At 49.8% G+C, this 23958-nt stretch overlaps 1 protein-coding gene across 1 annotated transcript in view; it reads left to right on the top strand.

Moving 5' to 3' along the window:
• The window catches only part of NCBP3 (nuclear cap binding subunit 3), a 60974-nt gene extending 39161 nt beyond the window's left edge, over positions 1-21813 (top strand). The window contains exon 15 of the transcript XR_010131689.1: positions 21796-21813. The gene's annotated coding sequence lies outside the window, so the exon portion shown is untranslated. The remainder of the gene's footprint in view (positions 1-21795) is intronic.
• Positions 21814-23958: the final 2145 nt, after the last annotated feature.

The following is a 23958-nucleotide window of genomic DNA, read 5'->3' as shown; positions in this document are numbered from 1 at the left end:
GCAGTTCCATCCCTGCGCAGAGTTCTGTTTGACAGCGCCGCTCTGCACTTCCAGCAGCCTGGGGAGCAGGGGTGCAGGAGAGTTCCTTCTGTGTCACAGACTTGGTCACACAGTACAGATCTCAGATCAGCACTTAAACACGACTGCCAACTGTCAACGGCGTGTTCTGTGGAATGCTGGGATGCATCAGAGGTATGCTGGAAGATGTATAGAATTTTACTTCTGTTATTCTGGTAACTCAGAGTCCTGTTCAGTCAGTTTCCGTGTCAGGATGCTGTCCTGGTTTTAAAGAGAATGAACGCAGCCAAAGTTGAATCGAGGCAGTGATTTCACTCAGTGCGTTGGGTCTTTCCACTCACCTGGCCCTCTAGAACCCCAGGGCCTTGAGTGCATGGGCTGGTACAGGAGCCCAGTTTTTGGCTGGGGAGGCACTTCCTATGGGAGGGGGACCCCTGTCTCAATGCTGAGGCAACCACCACCGAGGACCCTGGGCTGGAAGCTGGGCTGAGATGTCTGGTGGTAGGTTCTGAGGCAGGACAGGGGACCGACTCAAGTGGATGATACGAACGGCAGGCTGGATTCACGTTGCTCCTGCACCTCCAGCATCTGCTGAGGACACCTAGAACTGTGGCCCTGGCCAAACTTCTGCTCCCTATTCCATCAAAGTGTGGGTCAAAGTGTGGGTGGTAGAGTGGGGCTGACAGTGGCCCCTAAGCTCCTAGGGTCCAGCCCACAGCTGAGGAAGCCACACGGCTGGTTGTGTACGAGCCGGAGTGTCTCTGTTTGGTTGAAAGTGCCTGTCTGGGTCCTTGCTGGTGTGTGTGCTTCTGTCCCCGCCTCCTGGCCTCCTGGCTGAGGGGAAGCTGAGTGGGCCACGGCCCGTGTGTCGCACTCGCCTCGGCTCCCACACAGCTGCCTCTGCTCCAGCAAGGATGTGGCTCTTCCACACTCTGCTCTGCATAGCCAGTAAGTCCTCTCACCCGCTGCTTCGAGGGGCTGCTGTGCCCTCAGCTCCAGCCAGGTGTCTGCAGACTACAGCCTTGACTGTCTGTCTCTGATGGGGCTCAGTTAGAGCCAGAGGTTAGAGAGCGGCAGCTCCTCCAGGAAAGGGGTCTTGGTTGGTGGGTCAGAGCCCCAGGCTTGTTGGGAAGGGCGGCTGAGGCTTCGTGTTGCCAGTTCTGTCAGCCAGGGGCTTTGGACTCCAGGGCTCTGCCATTCTGTTCCTCCAGCCAGCCTCCCTCCGCCACCGAGGCCCTCTCCCCATGGCACCCACTTGGGGCAGGTCCTTGCCTCTGTAGTTTGTTCTCTGAGTGTGGAGGCTCCGCCTGGCAGAGCTCCCTTCTGTTACAGAGCAGGGGTTGGGCTGATGAGGGTGAGGACCCTGTGAGAGAGTGTTGACCAGAGACTGGGGGCAAGTGTCTGTATGGTAGAGGGTGTGAGTGTTGGCGGGGAGCCTGCTTCCTGTGTTGTCAGGCCCAGGGTAAAAACTGGAATGTGGGGTGGGGGGAGGCACTTCTGCTGCCTGGGGGGTCCCATTTTAGCCTTTAACTGTCCCATGGAAGCCTCTGGGCAAGCCAAGCCATGAATCCTTTTGGGGGCCCCCGTCATGAGACAGCACGGTCAGGTGAGCCCCTGGAGGCTGCTAAGATCAAGCCGGAGGCCAGGGTGGTCCTGCCTAGTGATCTGAGCAGACTTCCCATGGGTCTCCTGCCCCTGCTCAGGAGGTTGGCTGGAGAATTGGATGGGCATCAAGCTTATGTGGATGAAAGGCTCCTGGTAGCTGAGTTCTCCCTGAAAGATGGGCTGAGGCTGTGCTGGGAGGGGACTTGGGATTAGCATCCCACCTGGGGCCAGATCACCCAGGAAGCAGGCCACAATGTGTAGGGTACCAGCAAGGAACACGTTTTTGGACAGATTTTAATATTTTATATTTCATTTTATTTTATTTTATTTTTTGAGACAGAGTCTTGCTCTGTTGCCCAGGCTGGAGCCCAGGCTGGATCTTGGCTCACCATAACCTCTGCCTCCCGGGTTCAAGCAATTCTCCTGCCTCAGCCTCCCAAGTAGCTGGGATTACAGGCGCCTGCCACCACGCCTGGCTAATTTTTGTATTTTTAGTAGAGACAGGGTCTCACCATATTGGTCAGGCTGGTCTCCTGCCCTCAGGTGATCGACCTGCCTCGGCCTCCCAAAGTGTTGGGACTACAGGCATGAGCCACCTTGCCCGGCCTAATATTTTATATTTCAAAAACATGAGAATAGTCACCATGGAAAGGTCAACAGTTTGTTGAACTTCCTTTTATTTTACAATTTAGACTTCTCTGTTTTTAGTTACATGTGGGGTGTGGAGAGAGTCTCACTCTTTTTATGGCTTGTGGCTTTGATCTCCCATTACCAAGAATATCTGGAGCAGATGCTTAGACTAGACTCTTGTCTACCCTCTCCCAGTACAGAGGAGGTGACTGGGGCACAGAGCGGGCAGTGACTACCCAGGCTTGCAAGCAACTGATAAGAGACATGAGGCTCAAGCCCAGGCCTCTGTCCTGCCTCCCAGCTCCAGAATACTCCTGTGGCTCATCTGTCTCCTTTAGCCTCCGAGAGCACCACCCATCACCTGAGTGCCTTTTCCAGCAGGTGGCATTGATCAAACCTCTTTCGAGGCCTAGGCCCTTCCCAAGCTGATGGGCAGCAGAGAGCGATGATGGAGCAGACTTGCCATGAGACCACTTAGCCCACAGCTCAGCTCAGCCACGGGAAGGGGACGAGAGCAGGGCCCCCGCAGCTCCGGTGTGGGTGGCGGAAACGAGGCTGCTGCAGTTCTGCTCCACGCTGTGAGGTCCTGAGACGAGGATGGGCCAGTCCAGGAGAGTTTCCTGGAGGAGGTGAGGTGGCGTTGAGTCTTGGGGGCTGAGGAGAGTCTGAGAAAGAAAATGGCCAGGAGATGCTGGGAGGAAGAACTCCCTCAGACTGTGGCTCCAGGCCCAGCACCCTGTACCCCATGCCGGGTTGGGCCTCCTTAGGCTGGAGAGAATCCAGGACTGGCCTGGCCCTGACCTTCCACTCTCTCCAGGCCAGCCACTCTGGTGATGCCTACTTCTTCTTTGTGGCAGCAGACAGAATAATAGCAGTTGTCTAAGGGAGATTTTAGAAGCATTGGATGCAGACAGACACTGAAACCCTGGAACTGTCCACACCCTGACCACCAGCCCCATCATGCCCTCTTACCCTATGGCCTGCTGTCCCCAAGTCAGTCTTCACCCCTGACTCATTCTGCAGTCACATCAACTCACTTCTCCATCCTGGGTCTCAGAGGTTGAGTTTCCACCCTTGCGTGAAGAAGCCTGTCCTGTCAGCCTACAACACCTTACAGGGGTGAAGAAGAAGGAACCAGAAGTCCAGGGCCCGCTCTGCTGGTGGCACGCATTCGGGCTGAGGCCTGGGGCTCTGCCGGGGCATCACCCCGGGCCTGTGCGTGATAGAAAACCTCAGTCCTTGGGGAGTGGGAGACTGTAGCATCTGAGGTGGGCTCTGAAGGATGGGGAGGTCCTTGGCAAGTACAGGCTGGGGGTGAGCAGAGGGGCCTTCCGTGCAGGGGGGATAGGAGGAACCAAGCCCTGGGGTGTGAGGAGTCTGGTTTGTAGGAAGATGGAGGCGAAGTGTGAGTGGGAGCAGGAGATTGTCTCCTCTGGTGTTGCTTTCCCTTCCAGCCCCGCCCCAAATCGGGACATGCTGGGCCCTGGAGGTGCGGGCAGAGGCGAGGCCACCCCTATCCCGGCCCCTGTGTGAAGAGAAGGCAGGTTGTGCACACAGTAGCCTCCCCGGCCCCGGCAGGGTGTCACAACACGGGGGTAGGGAAGTGGCACTCCAGGCAGACGGGCAGCCCAAGCAAAGGTGAAATGCCAGCGGAATGCAGTGTGTGTGGGAGAGCTGGCTGGGGGAGTGTGGGCCGTGTGGGAGCCCCACATCCCTGCCCTTCTCTGGGAGGTCTGCATTCGTGTGGCAGGTGTGGTGTAAGTGGAGGAATGCGGGCATCCAGGCCTGAGAGGCCCATGGTGGAGGTGGTGAGGAACGTGGGGACCTGAGTGCCGGCCTGGGGGAGCTTGGAGTTCCTGCTGAGGGCAGTGGGGAGCCACAGAAGGTCTTGACCAGGATGGCGACAGAATTGTATGTTGTGTGTGAGTTGGAATCTGGGGGAGAGGGGAGGCAGAGAGGCCCGTGAGGAGGCTGCTGCCTTGGCCTCATCTGCGGGTGTTGCGGAAGGCAGACGTGGGGAGGAGGACACACTCGTGAGAAACATTTAGTTTCCTGGCCAGGCGCAGTGGCTCACGCCTGAAATCCCAGCACTATGGGAGGCCGAGGCGGGCAGAGCACTTGTGATCAGGAGTCCAAGACCATCCTGGCCAACACGGTGAAACCCCGTCTCTACTAAAAATACAAAAATGAGCCAGGCATGGTGGTGCGCACCTGTAATTCCAGCTACTTGGGAGGCTGAGGCAGGAGAATTGCTTGAACCCAGGAGGTGGAGGTTGCAGTGAGCTGAGATCACACCACTGCACTCCAGCCTGGAAGACAGAGAGAGACACCGTCTCAAAAAAAAAAAAAAAAAAAAGAGACCAGGCGCGGTGGCTCACGCCTGTAATCCCAGCACTTTAGGAGGCCAAGGCGGGCAGATCATGAGGTCAGGAGATCGAGACCATCCTGGCTAACACAGTGAAACTCCGTCTCTACTAAAAACACAAAAAATTAGCTGGGCGTGGTGGCGGGCGCCTGTAGTCCCAGCTACTCGGGAGGCTGAGGCAGGAGAATGGCGTGAACCCAGGAGGCGGAGCTTGCAGTGAGCCGAGATCACGCCACTGCACTCCAGCCTGGGTGACAGAGCAAGACTCCGTCTCAAAAAAAAAAAAAGAAATGTTTAGTTTCCAGCACACGGTAGTGCTCAAGGCCTGTTAGCCTTTCTTGTTATTAGGGAGATGAAGGGTGAGGGAGAGAGATGGGCTCAGCTGACTGTGAGGTTTGGGGTGGAGTTGATGAGGCTCCGTGTAGAAGATCGAGGTGGGGGGACTGCGGCTGGCTGCAGATGGCTCTGAGGCACAGTCCTCCCACGAGGCCCCGCTGGGTGTTCTGGGCGGGGTGTCGGGACCCCTGCATCTAGCGCCACTTCTGCAGCTCCTGGTATCAGTGTGGGCAAATCATGCCCCATGGGCCTCGGTTTCCTAAATTGGGAATCGTGGTACTTATTGTACTGAGAATGTGAGTTTAAATTGCCCGGTGTGCTGGGGGAGACAGTGGTGGCTGACAGGATGGAGGGGGATCTCGGTCTGACTCAGCAGGCCTCCGTGGCTGGGGACAGCTCAGAGAGGTGGTCCTGTGGGTAGTGTGGTGACAGACACTGGTGTAGCTATGTCTGTAAGTCAGACAGCACGGGAGGGGGGATTGGGAGGGAGGGCCAGCCCTCGCCTGTGGTTATAACTCTCTCCAACCTCAGCCTCCATGTGCTGAGCCTCCTGCGTCAGACCTGGGGCCGCCTGTCGCCCCATTTGATCTGCACAGCCCCATGTCCCAGAGGGGAGACGGAAGCGAGGTGCCAAGCCCAGGGTCCTTCAGTGACTCCGAGGCAGTGAGGATTTGAACTCAAGACCATCTACCAAGACAATGCTGTTTTCTGAGTCCTGGTGGGAAATGCAACAGGAGGTGGTTTCCTGATGGAGGCGCAGCTCAAAGGCAAACTGTTGGGCCTGGGGCGAGTCCAGTCCGAGGAAACAAGCTGAGCCAGGCCTGGCAGACCTGGGCACCAGCTGGCTCTCAGGGAAAGCCCAGCAAATACAGCGACCTCCCCCACCACACACACACACGGATGCACACACACACGGATGCACACACGGATGCACGCACACACGGATGCACGCACTCACACATGCACATGCACACGCGCACATGGATGCACACACGGATGCACACACGCACACACAGATGCACACACGGATGCGCGCACACACGGATGCACATGCACACGCGCACACGGATGCACACACGCACACACAGATGCACACACACGGATGCACACGCACACACATGCACGCACACGGATGCACACAAGCACACACGGATGCACACACACATGCACACACGCACGTACACAGTCTCATGCCACCGTTCCTCTGCGGCAGGCTCTTGCTGACCTAGTTACCAGCCCTGTAAGCAGAGCCCTGCTCCAGCTCAGTGAGCCGCCGCAAGGCAGGAGCAGTGCCCAGCTTCTTGAGGCCATTTGTGACCCTGGCCTCTCTCTGTTTACCAACCCCTCAGTGCCTCCAGCTTTTACTAAAGGCTTTGGAATCGGGCATAAACACAGAATCTGAGCCCCAGACACAAATATTCAATCTTCCGACGGGCCATGCGCAAACCACACCCCTCTCTGAGCCTTAGCACCTAGCGTGGTGCCTGGAAGGCAACAGGTGCTCTGGGGGAGCGGAACCCTCAGTTGAACAAGATTTCTGTTGAACAAAGTGAACACAGGGGTGGGGTGGCATGAGGAAAGGGAGTATCTGGCCCACTCTGACCTTTTTAGAGCACCTTTTTTTGGGTCTGGCCCTGCGCTGAGCTGGGCTCTGTGGCTGGGGGTGTTGTGTGTGACTCACATCACATCACGGTTCAGGGCAGACAGACTGAATCACAGATCACCCTGATCCAGACAGAATTTGGTCACAGCCAGACAGACCACAGGATGCTGAGGGGGCTCAGGGTTTGGTCGGAGCCAGACAGACCACAGGGTGCTGAGGGGGCTCAGGGACCCGGGAGTTACTCTGACTGAGTCTGGATTGGCTCCTGGCTCCTGGCTCCTGGCTGGCTGAGCAGGGCCACAAAAGACGGGCTTTGCAGACAGAGGTGGAGAGTGCTGAGCAGGCCTGCTGGGTGGAGGGAGCCGCTGTGTCGAGGCCTGGAGGCAGGAGTGTGCAGAGGGTGCGCCGGGCAGAGCAGGGGGGTGCCACGGACGCCCAGGAGAGGAGACTGGACTTTGCTCTGCGGCCTCCACTTGTGCCTTTCAGTTATACCGTCAGTGAAACGGGGGGAAGAAGGCCCCCCACCCACCCCTCATAACATGTTGGCAGCTCGCACTTTTTAATTCTCCTCTAGGCAGTTTGCTGACGTCCTGTTTTTTCCCCAGAGTGACTGACCAGGAGGCACAGGGCTCAACGTGACGTGGGCCCTGGGGCCGGAGCCCAGACTCCCTACTGGGCATCCCTTATCTCAGCTCTGGATTCGTGGGGGAGCAGCGGAAACAGTACAGCCTTCTTCCCTGCCTAGGGGTCTTGATCTGGAACCTTTGAGAGTCTATGTAGGCTGTAAGTGGCCACTCTCCCAGCACCTACCGAGTGTGGGCCACCATGCCAGGCCCTGAGATAATGTGGCCATCGAGGCAGATGCAGTGTATGCCCCCTTGGACTCACTGGTGGCAGGGGGCAGTCACTGGCAATAGGGAAACAAGGAAGGCCAAGCACAGTGGCTCACTCCTGTAATCCCAGCACTTAGGGAGGCCAAGACTGGAGTATCACTTGAGCCCAGGAATTTGAGTCCAGCCTGGGCAACATAGCAAGACCCCCATCTCTACAAAAATTTAAAAAAAAAAATTAGAGGCCAGGCGTGGTGGCTCACGCCTGTAATTCCAGCACTTTAGGAGGCCGAGGTGGGCGGATCACAAGGTCAGGAGTTCAAGACCAGCCTGACCAACATGGCAAAACCCCGTCTCTACTAAAAATACAAAAATTAGTCCGGTGTGGTGGCAGGTGCCTGTAATCCCAGCTACTTGGGAGGCTTAGGCAGGAGAATTGCTTGAACCCTGGAGGCGGAGGTTGCAATGAGCCGAGATCGTGCCATTGCACTCCAGCCTGGGTGACAATAGCAAGACTCCATCTCAAAAAAAAAAAAAAAAAAAAAAAAGATGAAGAGGAAGCCAGGAGACAGGCTGAGGACAGAGCACTTCAATCAGGCAAGGGGAGGATTTTGTACACATGTGCACTCAGGGGATCAGGAAGGGCTCCAATGCTTCCATCAGATTCTCAAAGGGGGCCAGGTGCAGTGGCTCACACCTGTAATCCCAGCACTTTGGGAGGCCAAGGTGATGGATCACGAGGCCAGGAGTTCGAGACCATCCCGGCTAACACGGTGAAACCACATCTCTACTAAAAATACAAAAATTAGCCAGGAGTGCTGGCATGTGCCTGTAGTCCCAGCTACTCCAGAGACCCAGTATTTTGAGTCCTGGCCCACACTCGGTAGGTGCTGGGAGAGTGGCCACTTACAGCCTACATAGACTCTCAAAGGTTCCAGATCAAGACCCCTAGGCAGGGAAGAAGGCTGTACTGTTCCCGCTGCTCCCCCACGAATCCAGAGCTGAGATAAGGGATGCCCAGTAGGGAGTCTGGGATCCAGCCCCGGGGCCCACGTGAGACAGGAGAATCACTTGAACTGGGGAGGTGGGGGTTGCATTCAGCCAAGATCACACCATTGCAGTCCAGCCTGGGTGACAGAGTGAGACTCCAACTCAAAAGGAAGAAAAAAAGGCCGGGCATGATGGCTCACACCTGTAATCCCAGCACTTTGGTAGGCTGAGGCAGGTGGATCAGGACGTCAGGAGATGGAGACCAGCCTGGCCAACATGGCGAAACCCCATCTCTACTAAAAATACAAAAAATTAGCTGGGCATGGTGATGGGCACCTGTTTTTCCCAGCTACTCAGGAGGCTGAGGCAGGAGAATCGCTTGAACCTGGGAGGCGGAGGTTGCAGTGAGACGAAAATTGTGCTGCTGCACTCCAGCCTGGGTGACAGAGTGAGACTCTGTCTAAAAAAAAAAGAAAAAAGAAAAAGATTCTGAAAGGGATCCATTACCCCCAAACAAGAACGTCTGGTCTGGTTATGTTTCCTGTGTTTTCTCCTTCGGGGCAGTGGCAGGGAGGACACAAATCACAGGTCTGCAAAAGCTGGGGTGCGGGGTTTCTTCATTGTGTCCTCACGAAGGACCCTTAGGGACAGTTTTTTTCTGATTTGAATAACCGGACTGGTTGTGCTTTGCCTGGAAGTGTTTTGTTTTTTGAATTTTGTGGACACCGCATGGCATTAACTGATCTTTTTCATGCTGATATCACCTTCAAGAAAGCTTCATTCATTCATGTATGCGTTGAATCAACAAATGATTTTATTAAGCCAAAGGATTTTAGGAACACTTCTGTGAGCCAGCGCTGTGTTCAGAGCCAAAAGTGGGGCACGTGATAGAACGTGCTGGCACTGCGTGATCTGCATGTTAGCTGTTGGCCTCCTTCCTGGCTTGTTGTATCCCCCTCTTTTTTTAAACCATCATTTTCCTTCTGTCCTTTTTTGCCTGCCCCATTATTTTAAGCGAGTTTTATCTTACCTGTATTATGTATTTTTATGAATCACCACAAATCATTCCAGACGAGGCAGAGATATGAAGAAAAAGGAATAAAATATAGATATCAGGCTGGGCGCGGTGGCTCACGCGTGTAATCCCAGGACTTTGGGAGGCCAAGGCGGGTGGATCACCTGAGGAGTTCAATACCAGCCTGGGCAATATGGTGAAACCCCACCTCTACTAAAAATACAAAAATTATCCAGGTGTGGTGGTGCGCGCCTATAATCCCAGCTACTCAGGAGGCCGAGGCAGGACAATCGCTTGAACCCGGGAGGCAGAGGCTGCAGTGAGCCGAGATCACGCCACTGCCCTCCAGCCTGGGCAACAGGGCCAGACTCCATCTCAAAAAATAAATACATAAATAAAATTAAATATAGATATCTACTTTGTGCCAGACTCAGGGAAATGGCCTGGAAATGTAGGGATGAGAGATGCAGAGCCTGGCCTCAGAGCCCTCTCCCCAGGCTCCTCCTCCTCCTCAAGTCTGGAAGGTTGATTTTTGGATAATAAAATTTTAAGCATGTACACAGGTAAACGAGGTAACTATAACAAAGCCAATATGTCCATCAAGCGGATGACACCATGATCAAGATCCTGCCACACAAGCTGAATGTATTGTGTGTTCCCCTTTTCATTTTTGTTGTCAAGGTATTTAAAGCCTGGCTGCTCAAAATGTGACCTGAGGACCAGCAGTGAGGGCATCGTCTGGGAGCTTGTTGGAACAGACTCCCAGCCCCATTCTGATTCATTATCTGCTGAGTCAGAATCTGCATTTTAACAAGGTCTCCGATGGCTCATTTGCACGCTAATGTTTCAGAAACAGTATTTTAAATCCCAAACATTGTGTCATTTCACTCCCAAAAAACATGGACATTTTCATTTCTAAAGAACATGAAGGGCCGGGCGTGGTGGCTCACGCCTGTACTCCCAGCACTTTGGGAGGCCGAGGCTGGTGGATCACCTGAGGTCAGGAGTTTGAAATCAGCCTGGCCAACATGGCGAAACCCCATCTCTACTAAAAGTACAAAAATTAGCCAGGCATGTTGGCACACCCCTGTAATCCCAGCTACTCAGGAGGCTGAGGCAGGAGAATCACTTGAATCCGGGAGACAGAGGTTGTAGTGAGCTGAGATCGCACCACTGCACTCCAGCCTGGGCAACAGAGTGAGACTCAGTCTCAAAAATAATAATAAAGAACGTGGACATTTTCTTAAATAGCCACAATGTTCTTACCACCTAACTAAATTAATTCTTTGGTATCATCTAATACCAAATACTTAGTCCATATACAAATCTCTCTGTCTCAAAATGCCTTTTTTTTTTTTTTTTTTTTTTGAGACGGAGTCTCGCTGTGTCGCCCAGGCTGGAGTGCAGTGGCACGATCTCTGCTCACTGCAAGCTCTGCCTCCTGGGTTCACGCCATTCTCCTGCCTCAGCCTCCCAAGTAGCTGGGACTACAGGTGCCCACCACCACACCCGGCTAACTTTTTTGTAGTTTTAGTAGAGACGGGGTTTCACCGTGTTAGCCAGGATGGTCTCGATCTCCTGACCTCGTGATCTGCCTGCCTCGGCCTCCCAAAGTGCTGGGATTACAGGCGTGAGACACCGCGCTCGGCATTTTTTTTTTTTTTTTTTTTTTAAGATGGACCACTGCACTCCAGCCTGGGTGACAGAGCGAGACTCCATCTCAAAAAACAAAAAACAAAAAAGAAAGAAAGAGAGAGAGGGAAGGAAGGGAAGGAGGGAGGGGGAAGGGAGGAAGGAAGGGAGGGAGGGAGGGAGGGGGCAGGGAGGAAGGAAAGAAGGAAGGAAAATTTAAAAGACAAGAAGTACTTTTTCTCATTAACCAGGATGATTTGATGGCCCTGAAATGCACTTCATGTAGGAAAGGCAAGAAAAATGCTTAATACTTTTCCTTTAACAGTCAGTTTTCAGAGTAAAGAGATGGTGCCCTTTTTACTTCCATTGGTAGCAAATTTTCTTTTTCTTTTCTTTTTTTTGGAGACAGTCTTGCTTTGTCACTCAGGCTGGAGTGCTGTGGTGTGATCAAGGCTCACTGCAGCCTTGTCTTCCTGGGCTCAAGTGATTCTCCCACCTCAGCCTCCCAAGTAGCTAGGACCACAGGCAGGCTCCACTGTGTGCAGGTAATTTTTTAATTTTTTTGTAGAAACGGAGTCTCACTGTATTGCCCAGGTTGGTCTTGAACTCCCAAGTGTAAGTGATCCTCCCACCTCAGCCTCCCAAAGTGCTGGGATTACAGGCATGAGTCACCTTGATTTCTTTTGTTTTTATTTTTCTCTCTCTTGTAAATATCATGAACTTACGAAAGTTTTATATATTCAGTATGTTTCACATACTTGTAATTCTTACTCTAAATAATATTATTTTAATTATAATTATTATTTTAAAATAATTTTAATAATTATTACTTTAAAATAATTATTTTAATAATAATTATTATTTTTAATGTAGACTTTTTAAAAGTACAACAACAGAAAAACGGACAGATTTAGATCGGTAAATGTTCATATTAAGTCACACCCGTATCAAGAAACAGAATAGGCTGGGCACAGTGGGTCACACCTGTAATCTCAGCACTTTGGGAGCCCAAGGTGGGAGGATCACCTGAACCTAGGAGTTCAAGACCAGCTTGAACAATACAGTGAAACCTCGCCTCTACAAAAAAAAAAAAAAAAAATTAGTCAGGTCTGGTGGCACAGGCCTATAGTCCCAGCTACTCAAAAGGCTGAGGCAGGAAAACCACTTGAGCCCAGGAAGTTGAGGCTGCAGTGAGCTGTGATCACACCACTACACTCCAGGCTGGGCAACAGAGTGACAGCCAGTCTCAAAAAGCAAAAAAGAAAGAAAACATACAATGTACAACCTTGGGGGCTAAAAAAATTTTTTTTGAACTTCATTAAACTTAAGAACATCTGTTTATCAAAAAAAAAAAAAGTAAGTGAGTGAAAAGGCAAACCACAGAATAAGAAAATAATTGCAACACAAATTGATAAAAGATTAACTTCAGAATATGTAAAGAATTTCTACAAATCAATAAGAAAAAGCCATGTCCACAAACAGAAAAAGGACATTTCACAAAAGAGATTATCAAAATAGTCAGGAATCATGTAAGGAGACTTCAGACGTCAGAGAAAGGCAAATTAAAACCAGGTGTGGTGGCTAACACCTGTAATCCCAGCACTTTGGGAGGCCAAGACGGGTGGATCACCTGAGGTCAGGAGTTCAAGACCAGCCTGGCCAACATGGTGAAAAGCCCATCTCTACTAAAAATACAAAAATTACCCGGGCGTGGTGGCGGGCATCTGTAATCCCAGGTACTCAGGAGGCTGAGGCAGGAGAATCACTTGAACCCGAGAGGTGGAGATTGCAGTGAGCTGAGATTGCGCCATGGCACTCCAGCCTGGGCGACGGAGCAAAACTCCCTGTCAAAAAAAAAAGAAAAAACCATTTGGCAGTATCAACTAAAGCTGAACATATGCTTAACAGGATCCAGAAGTTCCACGGTTAGACATATGCCCAACAGGAATGTGTTCATATGGTCATGAAGATGTCTGCAAGACACTCATAGCGGGCCAGACACAGTAGCTCACACCTGGAAACCCAGGGCTTTGGGATGCCAGGGCGGGAGGATTGCTTGAGGGCGGGAGTATGAAATCAGCCTGGGCAACATAGCTAGACCCCACCGCTTTAATTCTTCATCAGATTAAAGAAATTCACAGCCGGGCGTGGTGGCTCACGCCTGTAATCCCAGCACTTTGGGAGGCTGAGGCGGGCGGATCACCTGAGGTCAGGAGTTCAAGACCAGCCTGGCCAACATGGGGAAACCCTGTCTCTACTAAAAATACAAAAATTAGCCGAGTGTGGTGGCACATGCCTGTAATCCCAGCTACTTGGGAGGCTGAGGCAGGATAATCGCTTGAACCAGGGAGGCGGAGGTTGTAGTGAGCTGAGATCGCACCACTGCACTCCAGCCTGGGTGACAGAGTGAGACTCCATCTCAAAAAAAAAAAAAGGAAAAAAAAAAAAAGAAATTCCCTCTGATTCCTGGTTTGCTAGGACTTTTTATCACAAATTAGTCTTGGATTTTATCAGATGCCATTTTCTGCATCTATCATAATCATATGATTTTTAATCCTTTATTTCCTGTTGTAAGGAGTAAACTGATTATTTTAAATGTCAAACCACTCTTGCATTTCCGAAATGAACTCTGCTTGTTGTGAAGTATCATGTTTTTTTTTTTTTTTTTTTTTTTTTTGTGATGGAGTCTCGCTCTGTCACCAGGCTGGAGTGCAGTGGCGCAATCTTGGCTGACTGCAACCTCCACCTCCCGGGTTCAAGTGATCCTCCTGCCTCAGCCTCCCAAGTAGCTGGGACTACAGGTGTGCGCCACCACGCCCAGCTAATTTTTGCATTTTTAGTAGAGATGGAGTTTCACCATGTTGGCCAGGATGGTCTCAATCTCTTGACCTCGTGATCCGCTGGCTTTGGCCTCCCAAAGTGCTGGGATTACAGGTATGAGCCACTGCACCCGGCCGTATTATGCTTTTTATAATTCCCTGGATTTGATTTACTGGAATTTTGTGCAGCATTTTTGTATTTATGTTCGAGAGAGATGGTTGTTTCAATTTTCCTTTCATTTATTGTGCTTGCTGGATTTTAATATCAATGTTATACTGGCTTCATAAAATGACTGAAAAATGTTTTCTCATTTTCTATTCTCTAAAACAGTTTATATAAACTTGGCATTATTTCTCTTTAAATGTTTGGAAGAATTCGTCAGTGAAGCTATCTGGGCCTAGAGACCTCCCTAAGATTTTTAGTCATGGGTAAAATATCTTATTCAGGTGATATATTTCTTTTTTTGTTAGTTTTGGTGCATTTCTATTTCAAGGAATTTGTTCATTTCACCCAAATTGTCAAGTTTACTGGCATAAGGTTGGGTATAACATCCTCTTACTTTTTTTTTTTCTTTTTTTGAGATGGAGTCTCTCTCTGTCACCCAGGCTGGAGTGCAGTGGCGCAGTCTCGGCTCACTGCAAGCTCCACCTCCTGGGTTCACGCCATTCTCCTGCCTCAGCCTCCCGAGTAGCTGGGACTACAGGCACTCGCCACCACGCCCAGCTAATTTTTTGTATTTTTAGTAGAGACGGGGTTTCACCGTGTTAGCCAGGATGGTCTCGATCTCCTGACCTTGTGATCCGCCTGCCTCGGCCTCCCAAAGTTCTGGGATTACAGGAGTCAGCCACCTCGCCTGGCCCCTCTATTTTTTAAATGTCTTAGGATCTATTATGATGTCCCCCCTTTTTATTTTTTATTCATGTTGGTAATTTGTGTGTTCTCTTTTTTTTTCTTGTTCAGTATTGCTAGTGATTTATCATTTTAAAAATCTTTAAAAAAACCTTCAGCATCATTAGTTTTCTCTACTGTAAGTTGGTTTTCTGTTTCATTGGTACGTGTTCATATCTTTATTCCTTCCCGTACTTCCTTGAGGTCTGATTTGCTATTCCACTGTGATTTTATCTTTCACCCTGGGTTATTTAGAAATGCATTGCTTAATTTTCACGAAGTTCAGATTTTTCTAGTTTTCCTTCCTTCCTTCCTTCCTTCCTTCCTTCCTTTCTTTCTTTCTTTCTTCTTTCCCAAGTCTCACTCTGTGCCTAGGCTGGAGTGCAATGGCACGATCTTGGCTCACTGCAACCTCCACCTCCCTGGTTCAAGTGATTCTCCTGTCTCAGCCTCCCAAGTGGCTGGGATTACAGGTGGCTGTCAGCACGCCTACCTGATTTTTGTGTTTTTAGTAGAGATGGGGCTTCACCATGTTGGCCAGGGTGGTTTTGAACTCCTGACCTCAAGTGATCCGCCTGCCTTGGCCTCCCAAAGTGCTGGGGTTGCAGGCATGAGCCACCGTGTCCGGCCATCTTTTCTTCCCTTTCTTTCTTTTTTCTTTTTTTTTACATGTGGTCTTGTTCTGTCACCCAGGCTGGAGTGCAGTGATACAATCTTGGCTCACTGCAACCTCCACCTCCTGGGCTCAAGCAGTCCTCCCACCTCAGCCTCCTGAGTAGCTGGGACCATAGGTGCATGCCACCATTCCTGGCTAATTTTTTGTATTTTTGGTAGAGATGGAGTTTGGTATTTTTGTTAGATACCAGCCATGTTGCCCAGGCTGGTCTTGAACTCCTGAGCTTAAGCAGTCTGCCTGCCTCAGTCTTCCAAAGGGCTAGGATTACAGGCACGAGCCGCTGTGCTGGGCGTCTAGTTTTCTTTTTGTTATTGGTTTAAATTCTAGTATAGTCAGAGAACATATTCTGAGTTGTTTCAATTCATTGGTATTTATTGAGGCTTTTGCTTTGTGATCTAGCATATGGTCAATTTTGGTAAACGTTTCACGTGTACTTGAAAATAATGTTTCTGAGGGTGCAGTGGCTCACGCCTGTAATCCCAGCACTTTGGGAGGCTGAGGCGGGCGGATCTCTTGAGGTCAGGACGAGTACGAGACCAGCCTGGCCAACATGGTGAAACCTCGTCTCTACTAATAATACAAAAATTAGCTGGGTGTGGTGGGGGGCGCCTGTAATCCCAGCTACTCCGGAGACTGAGGCAGGAGAATTGCTTGAACCCAAGAGCCAGAGGTTGCGGTGAGCCAAGATCGCGCCACCGCACTCCAGCTTGGGCGACAGAGTGAGACTCCATCTCAAAAAAATAAAAATAAAAAATAAAGTCATAGCAAAAGTTACAGAGAAACACCTTGAGGGCAAAATAAATACTGAACCCAAAAGCACTTCCAAACACATGGAAATAGGCTGTGCGTTCATCTGACTTCAGAATCATAGAATCTTCAGCCCTCTCAATCGACATACATAAGCAAAAGCAGGCATATGGGATTTATCCAAACATGACATGCAACGCAGATCTGTTCCATATGATATTGTTGGACTAGAAACTGTTACATAGTAAGTAAATAGATGAGTGTGTCTTCCCGTGAGAGTGCAATGTCAAATGTCATTCCTTATATCATGTTTACTCACTGTATTTAGAGATGAAAAAGTCACTAAACCAAAAAAAGGAGTGTTGCCAAGAAGTTGTATAGCTTTTCAAGAGTGTTTATGGCAAAAGTTGCTAATTGAACAGTAATTGAACAGGTAAGTCTGTAAACTGGACTTCACCTTGCTTTTTTCCCATGTAAATATAGATTAGAGATGGGAGCAGTGGCTCACACCTGTAATCCCAGCACGTTGAGAGGCTGAATCACCTGAGGTCAGGAGTTCGAGACCAGCCTGGCCAACACGGTGAAAACCTATCTCTACTAAAAATACAAAAATTAGCTGGGCGTGGTGGTGTGTACCTGTAATCCCGGCTACTTGGGAGGCTGAGGCAGGAGAATCGCTTGATCCTGGGAGGCGAAGGTGTCAGTGAGCTGAGATTGCACCATTGCACTCTAGCTCGGGCGACAAGAGCAAAACTCCATCTCAAAAAAAAAAAAAGTACACACACAGACACACACACTAGAGTTTTAAGCAATGGAGTGGCATGGTCAGACCATGCTTTTTTTTTTTTTTTTTTTTGAGGCCGAGTCTCTCTCACTCACCCAGGCTGAAGTGCAATGGCACGATGTCAGTTCACCGCAACCTGTGCCTCCCAGGTTCAAGCGATTCTCCCTTGTCAGCCTCCCGAATAGCTGGGATTATAGGCACCCGCCACCATGCCCGGCTAATTTTTGTATTTTTAATAGAGACAGGGTTTCACCACGTTGGTCAGGCTGGTCTCAAACTCCTGACCTCAGGTGATCCACCCGCCTCAGCCTCCCAAAGTGTTGGGATTACAGGCATGAGCCACCGTGCCCGGCCCAGACCATGCTTTTAAAAAATCTTTCTAGCGTCTGGTGTGGAGAGGATGTATCCAGAAGTACAAGTCTTGAAAGAGGCCAGGAGACTAATGTGTCCAAGCAAAAGACGATGAGGTCAGTGGGGCAGAGCTGAGTCCTGACAGAGGCCCAAATGTGCATGTGAATTCTGAGGATGATAAAGGTAGCATTTCCAAACTATGGGGTAAAGGGAGCTACTCAACAAATAATGATGAGACATTTCAACTGTGGGAAAAAAGTAAAGTTGTATCCCTATTTCACTCCAAATGTAAAAATAAAATCCAGATGGACAAAAGGTTCGAACATAAGAAATTAAAGAAGAGACCAGGCCTTGGCTCACGCCTGTAATCCCAGCACTTTGGGAGGCTGAGGCGGGCGGATCACCTGAGGTCAGGAGTTCAAGACCAGCCTGGCCAACATGGTGAAACCCCGTCTCTACTAAAATACAAAATTAGCTGGGCATAGTGGCGGGTGCCTGTAATCCCAGCTATTCGGGAGGCTCAGGAGGCTCAGATGGGAGAATCCCTTGAACCCGGGAGATGGTGGTTGCAATGAGCCGAGATAGCGCCACTGCACTCCAGCCTGGGCGGCTGAGCAAGACTCTATCTCAAAAAAAAAAAAAAAAAAAAAGAAAGAAAAAAGAAATGAAAGAAGAAAAAAAATATAAAAGGAAACATGAGTGTATTAAAAGAAATAGCCTGAGTGGAGGAGCATGACACGAAGCTGAAGTCATAAAGGAAAAACAATATGACAACATCAAAAAGTGTAGTTGTGGGGGAAAACAGCATATGCAAGACAAACAGCTGCGTGAGAAGCAGCATCTATATATAACACATTGCCTGTTTCTCTTGGATAGAGAAAAGCTCTTACAAATAAATAAGAAAGTAATATCATTTCATGAAAATGAATAATGTACATGAGTAGGCAGTAAACAAACTTACAAAAAAACACTTGACCTCACTCATAATTTAAAAACAGTTTTGGGGCTGAGCTTGTTGGCTCACGCCTATAATCCCAGCACTTGGGGAGGCTGAGATGGGAGGACTACTTGAGCCCAGGAGTTGGAGACCAGCCTGGGCACCATAGTGAGACACCATCTCTACAAAAAAATTTTTAAAAACTTAGCCAGGCCTGCTGGTGCGCATCTGTGGTCCCAGCTACTTGAGAAACTGAGGCGGGAGGATGGATTGAGCCCTGGAGGTAAAGACTGTAGGGAACCATGATCACGCTACTGCATTCCAGCCAGGGCAACAGAGTGAGACCTTGTCTCAATAAAATAAAAAGTAAAAAATATTTGGGAGGCTGAGACGGGCGGATCATCTGAAGTCGGGAGTTCGAGACCAGCTTAACCAAAATGGAGAAACTCCGTCTCTACTGAAAATACAAAAATTGGCCGGGTGCAGTGGCTCACGCCTGTAATCCCAGCACTTTGGGAGGCCGAGGTGGGCGGATCAGCTGAGGTCAGGAGTTCGAAACTAGCCTGACCAACATGGAGAAACCCCATCTCTACTAAAAATACAAAATTAGGCCAGGCGCGGTGGCTCACGCCTGTAATCCCAGCACTTTGGGAGGCCGAGGTGGGCGGATCACGAGGTCAGGAGATCGAGACCAACCTGGCTTAACACGGTGAAACCCCCTCTCTACTAAAAATACAAAAAATTAGCCGGGCAGGCGCCTGTAGTCCCAGCTACTCGGGAGGCTGAGGCAGGAGAATGGCGTGAACCTGGGAGGCAAAGCTCGCAGTGAGCTGAGATCGCGCCTCTGCACTCCAGCCTGGGTGACAGAGCGAGACTCCGTCTCAAGAAAAAAAAAAAAAAAAAAAAAATTAGCGACGCCTGGTGGCGCATGCTTGTAATCCCAACTACTCGGGAGGCTGAGGCAGGAGAATCGCTTGAACCCGGGAGGCAGAGGTTGCAGTGAGCCGAGATCGCACCACTGCACTCCAGCCTGGGTGACAGAGTGCGACTCCATTTCCAAAAAAACAAACAAACAAACAAACAAAAAACAAAAATTAGCCGGGCATGGTGGCACATGCCTGTAATCCCAGCTATTCGGGAGGCTGAGGCAGGAGAATCGCTTGAACCTGGGAGGCAGAGGTTGTGGTGAGCCGAGATCGCGCCACTGCACTCCAGCCTGGGCAACAAGAGCGAAACTCCATCTCAAAAAAAATAATAATAATTTTGGAACAAGATGATGATATACTCTTAAAACAAGGATGAAAGTGTCTTCACAGTCAGTCCAGGCAACACTGGGGGAGATAAACCTTCTCCCATGCTGTCGTTGGAGTATGAATTGGCAAAACCTCTTTGGGAGGTAATCTATCAATATCTATTTTTCCCCAAAAAATTTCAAATGAAAAATTTCAAATATATAGAAAAGTTGAAAAATTATACAGTGGACAACCACATCACTACACTTAAATTTGACAATTGTCAACACTTTTGAGTGTTTCTTTTATCTCGTCTATCTACCCATCCAGCAAGCCATCTTACATTTTGATGCATTTTAAATTGCACGCTGGATGCGGTGGCTCACACCTGTAATCCCAGCACTTTGGGAGGCCAAGGCAGGTGGATCACTTGAGGTCAGGAGTTCGAAACCAGCTCGGTCAACATTGTGAAACCCTGTCTCTACTAAAAATACAAAAAATTAGCCGGGCATGGTGGCGGGCGCCTGTAATCCCAGCTATGTGGGAGGCTGAGACAGGAGAATCGCTTGAACCCGGGACACAGAAGTTGTAGTGAGCCAAGATTGCACCACTGCACTCCAGCCTGGGTGACAGAGCACGATCCCATCTCAAAAAAAAAAAAAAGAAATTAATAAAAATAAATTGCTGACTTAAGTATAATTCAACTCTAAACATTTCAGCATACATATCAACAAAATGTGTTTGTGCTTCTTCTTTAAGGTAACATTTACATACAGTGACATGCACAAATTCTAAGTGGACCATTCATTGAGTGTGTTTTGACACATGCACACCTTGGTAATTCAAACACCTATCAAGATATAGAATCTTTTCATCATTCCAGAAAGTTCCTTCTAGTCCCTTCCCAGTTAGTCCCATCCTCTCAAGCATTTTTTTTTTTTTACTATAGATTAGTTTTGCTGGTTCTAGAACCTCATATAAATGGAGTTATACAATATGATTTTTGTTGCCTTACCTCAACAAATCTGCTGTGCTCTGTTTGAATTCCCTTTCCCTACATCAGGGTCATAAAATTCCTCCAGAAAGAAAGCTGAGGGTAACGATAGGGCTCGTGTTATTTGTCCATGTTTTCTAGAGATCACTGTCCTGCTCTGCCCATTGTCAAATGTCTGAAAACGTTTTATAGGTTTCGTCTAGGATTCTAGTTGTTTATGGTGAAAGAATTAGTCCGGTACCAATGATTTCTTCATGGAAAGGCCAAATAAGGGACACTTTGAGAACCAATATAGTGATAACAGATTATAACCATTGAATAAAATAGAATTCATGAGCCTATTCTGCTGTAAATAAAAAAATCACACATAAATGAGAAGAAAGAAGGAAGACGTAAGGCTTCTGTCACTCAGCATAATGATATTTGTTGTTGTTGTTTTTGAGACGGAATCTTGCTCTGTTGCTCAGGCTGGAGTGCAGCGGTGCAATCTCGGCTCACTGCAACCTCTGCCTCCCAGGTTTAAGCAATTCTCCTGCCTCAGCCTTCTGAGTAGCTGGGATTACAGGAACGTGCCACCGCGCCCGGCTAATTTTTGTGTTTTTCGTAGAGACAGGGTTTCATCATGTTGGCCAGGCTGGTCTCAAACTCCTGACCTCAAGTGATCCAGCCGCCTCGGCCTCCCAAAGTGCTGGGATTACAGGCATGAGCCACTGGCGCGCGGCCAGCATAATGATTTTTGGGATTCATCACGCTGCTGTATCTGTTGTTGACTCCTCTTTACTACTGAGTAGGATTCTACTGTAGGAATATACCACAGTGGGCTTTTCCAGTCTCCTGTTGATGGACATTCGGGTTGTTTGCAGTTTGGGGCTCTTCCGAATAAAGCTGGTATAAAACATTCTTGTGCAGGCAGTTTTGGGGATACGTTTTCTCATGGGTCGCTTGAAGGGGGTACATAGAACATACACAGGCCCTCTTCCTGGGGCTCACAGTCTACTGTAACTTCAGTACAAGACGCAGTGACGTGAGTACACGCTGTGTGTCAGGTGCAGAAATGACAGTAAGAGGCGTGAGGAGGTGGGAAGTGCTTCTTTGGGGAGAGCTAGGGGCGGCTTCTTGGAGGAGGGGGGCTCGGGTACTGGTACAGCTTGGTTTAGTAGGAGGATCAGAGGCTCTGGGTCAGATACACCTGCGTCTAGTCTTTCTCTCTCTCACACACATAAAGATCCCTGGGCAGTCTCACTTTTCTCAGCTGTAAAACGGGGTTCATGACACCACAGGATTTGCTGGAATAACGGGAGTAAAAGGCCTCTTTCATTAAATGCTCCTCTTTTCCCTGCAGGCCTGGCCTCGCTGTCCGCTTTCAATGTGGATGTGGCCCGGCCCTGGCTCACGCCCAGGGGAGGTGCCCCTTTCGTGCTCAGCTCCCTTCTGCACCAAGACCCCAGCACCAACCAGACCTGGTGAGTAGGGCCGGTGGGCAAGAGGCCTTCAGACTGAGGGGCTTCCAGGGAATCTGAGATGGGCCCCAGAGACGGCCATGGCAGCCCACCCCACCCCACCGTCAGGAGAGGAACTCCTTTCTCTTTCAGAAGGGCATGCAGGAGAAAGAGAGAAGGCGTGAGAGAGGCTGTGGGCATCGGGCTGGTCTGTGGGGTCCATGGAACCCCAGCCTCACGCCTCACTGGGCCTCTCCCTGCTCCATTGCCCAGGGGGAGGGTGGACTTAAAGACAATTTCAGTGGCCGGGCGCGGTGCCTCATGCCTGTAATCCCAGCACTTTGGGAGGCCGAGGCGGGCGGATCACGAGGTCAAGAGATTGAGACCATCCTGGCTAACACAGTGAAACCCCGTCTCTACTAAAAAATAGAAAAAATTAGCCAGGCGAGGAGGCGGGCGCCTGTAGTCCCAGCTACTCAGGAGGCTGAGGCAGGAGAATAGCGTGAACCCGGGAGGCGGAGCTTGCAGTGAGCCGAGATCGCGCCACTGCACTCCAGCCTGGGCGACAGAGAGAGACTCCGTCTCAAAAAAAAAAAAAAAAGACAATTTTAAAATAAAGCATATTAAGGCTCTTTTGTTCCTTATGGAAGTAACACATGTTCAATATAGAACATTTGGAAACAAAAAATAACAAAGAAAAAACTGGGCCTGGCACCGTGGCTCACACCTGTAATCTCAACACTTTGGGAGGCTGAAGCTGGAGGATTGCTTGAGGCCAGGAGTTCAAGACCACCCTGGGAAACATAGTGAGACCCCAACTCAAAAAAAACCCAAAAACTATCTGGGCATGGTGGTGCCCGCCTGTAGTCTCAGCTATTTGGGAGGCTGAGGCAGGAGGACCACTTGGGCCCAGAGGTCGAGGCTGCAGGGAGCCGTGATTGCACCACTGCACTCCGGCCTGTCTCCAGAACAAAAACCCTGAAACTATGAGGCACAAGCGTGTACTGGTAAGAGGCAGGCTGTGGCTCTGGCAGCCAGGGTTCAGTGGCAGCTTCACCGTGGGTTTGCCGCATAGCCTGAGCAAGGTGCTCGGGCCTGAGCTTCAGTTTCCCTTCTCTGCAGTCAGCGTGGGGATCTACCTACTTCACAGGATTGTCACAAAGACTATTTGAGATAATGCATGTAAAGGGCTTAGCACAAGTTCTGCCGGGCACGGTGGCTCACGCCTGTAATCCCAGCACTTTGGGAGGCCGAGGCGGGCGGATCATTTGAGGTCAGGAGTTGGAGACCAGCCTGGCCAACATGGTGAAACCCCGTCTCTACTAAAAATACAAAAATTATCTGGGCGTGGTGGTACACACCCGTAGTCCCAGCTACTCGGGAGACTGAGGCAGGAGAATTCTTGAACCTGGGAGGTGGAGGTTGCAGTGAGCCAAGATCGTGCCATTGAACTCCAGCCTGGGCGACAGAGCAAGACTCTGTCTCAGAAAAAAAAAAAAAAAAAAGGGCTTAGCACAATTTCTGGCCACATTAATACTCAAAAAGCATTACTTTACATTTTTTAAATATCATCTATACCCACCTATTAGATAAGCAAAATGTAAAATCTGCCAACATTGCTGGTAAGGTTGCAGTGAAACAGGGACGTGTGGGAGTGTGAATTGCGATCACCACCTTGGAGAGCAATTTTGCCGTATCTGGTAAAGCTGAGGATGCATGTGGCCTCTGACAATTCCACTCCCCGATCCCAGCTCTAGAGAAATTCTCAGACACATATAAAAATGTTTGTGTGCCGGGCGCAGTGGCTCACACCTGTAATCCCAGCACTTTGGGAGGCCGAGGCCGGTGGATCACCTGAGGTCAGGAATTCGAGACCTAGGCTGGCCAACCTGGCGAAACCCCGTCTGCACTAAAGATACAAAAAAAAAAAAAAAAAATTAGCTGGGTGTGGTGGCGGGCGCCTGTAATCGCAGGTTCTTGGGAGGCTGAGGCAGGAGAATTGCTTGAACCCAGGAGGTGGAGGCTGCAGTGAGCCGAGATCGTGCCATTGCACTCCAGCCTGGGTG

Source organism: Gorilla gorilla, chromosome 19 (assembly GCF_029281585.2).
Source record: "Gorilla gorilla gorilla isolate KB3781 chromosome 19, NHGRI_mGorGor1-v2.1_pri, whole genome shotgun sequence".
Classification (NCBI taxonomy): domain Eukaryota; kingdom Metazoa; phylum Chordata; class Mammalia; order Primates; family Hominidae; genus Gorilla; species Gorilla gorilla.
Note: the sequence above shows the minus strand (reverse complement) of the source record. Positions and strands in the feature narration are given on the sequence as shown.